The sequence below is a fragment of the Hyperolius riggenbachi genome, chromosome 2 (genome assembly GCF_040937935.1).
Source record: "Hyperolius riggenbachi isolate aHypRig1 chromosome 2, aHypRig1.pri, whole genome shotgun sequence".
NCBI lineage: Eukaryota > Metazoa > Chordata > Amphibia > Anura > Hyperoliidae > Hyperolius > Hyperolius riggenbachi.
In genome coordinates, this window is record NC_090647.1 from 185503970 (window position 1) to 185509216 (window position 5247).

Genomic DNA, 5247 nt, shown 5'->3' on the forward strand with positions numbered 1-5247 from the left:
AATTGAGTCAAAGCATCTCGAAATGGCAAATATGAAGTGGTTGGAACCAGTGACCGGTTCATGCCCCCCCCCCCCCCCCATTGCTGTACATGAGGAGTGAAAGCTAGCATGTCTGGTCTGTTTCTACAGTTGCTGAAAGACCTAGTGCTAGTCATTATGGAAAGGTGTCAGAGCATATAGTGCGTTGTAACTTTCTGCATGAGATTGATATCTGCAGGGTAGGCAGTGTCCATACTAACCCCTCTCCATTGCCAAAATTTACAGTGGCCATGTGAGCATCAGCACCGGAACATGGAGTAAAGTTAGAAAGAAGCCTGGTCTGATAAATCACCTTTCCCTTAGCATTCAGATTACCCATATGTTAATTAAGTTGAACAACTGCAGGATGTACTAGAAAAAGTCCAAAATATGGAGGTTCCACCTTGCAACTTACAGGAGTTAGACAATCTGCTGCTAATGTCTTAAAGAGAGTTACCTAGGAGGCCTTCAGAAGCCTTGTGGAGTTTACTGATGATTAAAAGTTGTCTGGTGGTCACAGTGGGGATCTCCATTATATTAGTGTTTTAGCAAGTGTTTTTATTTTTACAGATCAACATATTTTGGCCCCAGGGAGACAGCAATTACAGCGGATGGTGGAGTGGATTTACCACTAAGGAAAGGATTAGAGGCAGAAGATTGTCAGGACAACCAGGCAATTTACTTTGTTTGAAAGGAAATAAAAATGGCAGCCTTCAAATCACTCACTTCAAGTGTCCTTTAAGCAAGTGGGGACTAACACTCTGCAATTTTAGGGCAGAGAAAAATGTTACATAGTAATTGCAGGGAGTAGGCTGCTCCTGCAGATTAATCATCTAGATTAGTGATCTGCAAACTTGGCTTTCCAGCTTTTAAAGGGACACTTAAAGAGGAATTCCAGTGAAAATAATGTAATAAAAAAAGTGCTTCATTTTTACAATAATTATGTATAAATGATTTAGTCAGTGTTTGCCCATTGTAAAATCTTTTAAATCCCTGATTTACATTCTGACATTTATTACATGGTGACATTTTACTGTTGGTAGGTGATGTAGCTGCTGCATGCTTTTTTGGCAGTTGGAAACAGCTGTAAGCAGCAATTTCCCACAATGCAGCAGAGGTTCACAGACAGGAAACTGCCAAGAGTACATACTCAGAATTTCTTTGTGGGAGGTGTTTCACCACAATATCAGCCATACAGCGACCCCTGGTGGTCTGTTTGTGAAAATGAATAGGATTTCTCATGTAAAAGGGGGTATCAGCTGCTGATTGGGATAAAGTTCAATTCTTGCTCGGAGTTTCTTTTTAAGACAAAAAAAAGGGGGGGGGGGGGGGGGGGTTTACTCACCTGGGGCTTCTACCAGCCCCCTGCAGCTGTCCCGTACCCACACAGCCTCGCTTGGATCCTCCTGTCTCCGCCAGCAGCTACTTCCGGTTTCAGCGACAGCCCCGACAGGCCTGGGAACGCAAGTGATTCTTTACGTTTCAGGCCACAATAGCAGTATAGAGGGCGCTATTGTGGCCAGGAACGCGAAGAATCACTTGCGTTCTCAGGCCTGTCACCGAAAACAGAAGTAGTTGCTGGTGGGGCCAGGAGGATCCGAGCGAGACTGCGTTGGCATGGGACAGCTGCAGGGGGCTGGGAGAAGCCCCGGGTAAGTAAAACATTTTTTTAGCCTTAAGTGACGCTTTCAGGAACTACAGGTCCCACAATGCATTTGCTTTTATGACTCATGACTGTGGCTGTCAGGCTCCCACAATGCTTTGTGGGACTTGTAGTTCCTTAATAGCTGGATAACCAAGTTTGCAGATCACTGGTCTAGATCCACACTACATCAGTGCACACATATTCACATTACTCACCATTATGTATCCATTCCACCACTTCCACCATTTAAGTACTCTGCCACTGCTGCCACCGCCGCTTGTCTCCAATGGACAGGTCAAGTGCTGGTATACAAATCAGAGCCTCAGTAGAAGCAGCAGGCTCCCATAAGTCCAATGGGAATCCTCCCTGAGCACCAGGTGAATTTGGAAGCAGCCTACATAGGCTGCGATTCTGAACCTAGATTTGTATGTGTGAAATAGCGCAGAATCACCCCTAGGGGAAATGAATCCTTAGGACTGGGGCCCACAGGAGCGGTTTCAGCCAGGCATTGCTGTGTGCTCCTGCTGCTCTCAGGGCTGCTGCACTCAGGTGTCTAATGACAACTGAGCTTTGTGCACCGGTTAGGAGGTGATTTCATTGGCCCCTGACCCTGTGTTCACTGCGAGCCAATCACACGGAAAGAAGAAGTAGTATTAAAAAAGAAAAGCTCCTTAAAGTAAAACAGAGCTGAAATAACAGCAAGAATCGATACCCAGGGCTTCCTCCAACACCATAAGCACGTCTGAGTGCCTCGGCATTCTCCCGTGGTCTGCCGTTCAGCCGTGGTCAGCCCTGGTAACAGACTCAGGACCTCCCGCGCATGCACAGAAGGCACCGCCTTTAAGGAGCCAGAGCCTGCCAGTCCCAAAAGGGTTCACATAGCAACCACCAGACAGGGCTGTATACATCTTGCAGGTCTCCTAGACCTCACAACAAAACTGTGTATATGTTATGCATTGAGATCAGAGTTGTTTGTTTTTTTTTTTGTTTAATTTTATTATACTTAAACTATAAAAAGAAAATACAAAATTGTATGATAGTAAAAGTAAACATTTTTCTCCAGTGCAATCACTACGAAGCCTACCGACAGTTAAAGCCCCAAAATATGAAATTAAAAAATACAAATATATACTGTATTTGAGTATTGAAAAGCAATGAAAAATGTTATTGAGTTTTCATTACTGTCTGTGTCCTCATATGGGAGAAATGGCATAATAATGAGAAATAGGTTAATGTGTTCAATAGGGCCAAAGTCTACAACAAAAATGTATTTATTTTTACACACACCAGCCAGGAGACGTACTCACATCAAAAGACTACATCTCCCAACAATGCACTGTGGTGGTTGGGGGGAATTACATCGCCACGGGAGATTGAAACCGGGTACCTCGGTGTCTACTTTTTAGAAGTAAAGCACAAAGAGGCAGGGAGCAGCCCTTCAAAAAGGTGAGCAATGCCTGCCACACCATTTACAAACCTCTCTTAGAGGGGAGGATCATTTTATATATTTTCCTCTAAAGGAGCCTAGTTGCCTTTAAAGGACAACTGTAGTAAGAATATGGAGGCTGCCATATTTATTTTCTATTAACCACCCTGGCGTTCTATTGAGATCGCCAGGGCGGCTGCGGGAGGTTTTTTTTTTAATTAAAAAAAAAACTATTTCATGCAGCCAACTGAGAGTTGGCTGCATGAAAGCCCACTAGAGGGCGCTCCGGAGGCGTTCTTCCGATCGCCTCCGGCAAGCATAAGTAACAAGGAAGGCTGCAATGAGCAGCCTTCCTTGTTTGGCTTTCCTCGTCGCCATGGCGACGAGCGGAGTGACGTCATGGACGTCCGCCGCCTCCGATCCAGCCCTTAGCGCTGGCCGGATCTATTTGTTCCGGCTGCGCAGGGCTCTGGCGGCTGGGGGGACCCTCTTTCGCCGCTGCTCGCGGCGGATCGCCGCAGAGCGGCAGCGATCAGGCAGCACACGCGGCTGGCAAAGTGCCGGCTGCGTGTGCTGCTTTTTATTTTATCCGAATCGGCCCAGCAGGGCCTGAGCGGCACCCTCTGGCGGTAATGGACGAGCTGAGCTCGTCCATACCGCTAAGGTGGTTAAACAACACCAGTTGCCTGGCAGCCCTGTTGGTCTATTTGGCTGCAGTAGTGTCTGAATAACACCAGAAACAAGCATACAGCTAATCTGACAATATCAGAAATACCTGATATGCCACATGCTTGTTCAGGGTCTATAGCTAAAAGTATTAGAGGCAGAGGAACAGCAGGATAGCCAGGCAACTGGTATTGCTTAAAGGACAACTGAAGTGCGAAGGCTATGGAGGCTGCCATATTTATTTCCTTTTTGAACAATACCAGTTGCCTGGCAGTCCTGCTGATTTATTTGGCTGCCGGATTGTCTGAATCACACCAGAAACAAGCATGCAGCTAATCTTGTCAGATCTGACAATGTCAGAAACACCTGATCTGCTGCATGCTTGTTCAGGGGCTATGGCTAAAAGGAGGCAGAGGATCAGAGGATAGCCAGGCAACTGGTATTGCTTAAAAAAGACTCTCTCAAACTCTCTACCCTGGAGTAAATAACTTTTGCATCTCAAGCAATCCCTGCAAACAATGTTTTAATCTAGAGGAACCCCTGCATTTAATTTGCAGGAGGCATGGTTTTTAAAAGTATTTGAGTTGGTTTATTTCACTACTCTCTATTACACTGCAACAATTTATACGGTCTCCTCATCCTAGAGCTTTTTTTTATGTGATCATTATTATTCTGACCTTCAATTTAGAGCTTCCTTTTACAGTAACCCATCCACACACATTATAATGTGCTCTATAATACTTTCCCTATGATGGGCAAAGGGAAAATGCCAAGGAACCCCTGCAGAGTAATCAAGGAACCCTGGTTGAGAAAGCCAGGCTTAAATGTATATAAATATGGCAGCCTCCGTATTCCTCTCACTTCAGTTGTCCTTTAAAGAGAACCCGGGGTGGGTTTGAAGAATATTATCTGCATACAGAGGCAGGATCTGCCTATACAGCCCAGCCTCTGTTGCTATCCCAAACCCCCCTAAGGTCCCCCTGCACTCTGCAAGCCCTCATAAATCACAGCCACGCTGCTGACAAACAGCTTGTCAGAGCTGGCTGTGTTTATCTCTATAGTGTCAGTCTGCTGCTCTCCCCGCCTCCTGCAGAACTCCAGTCCCCGCCTGCATCCCTTCCCTGCCTGCTGATTGGAGGGAAGGGACAGGGGCAGGGACCGGAGCTATGAAGGAGGCGGGGGAGCAGCTGAGATTGACACTACAGATGTAAACGCAGCCTCACAGCATGGTTGTGATTTATGAGGGATTGCAGAGTGCAGGGGGACCTTAGTGGGGTTTGGGATAGCAACAGAGGCTGGGCTGTATAGGCAGATCCAGCCTCTGTATGCAGATAACATTCTTTAAACACACCTCGGGTTCTCTTTAAGGCCATGGAGGTCCAAATGGCAAAAAGTGAAAGTAAAGGAAATCTATTGAGAACACACAGCTATAAAAACTCAGGGGTCCTAACCGCTTTCATCAATATCTAAAACAAATTATTTAATTGCAATA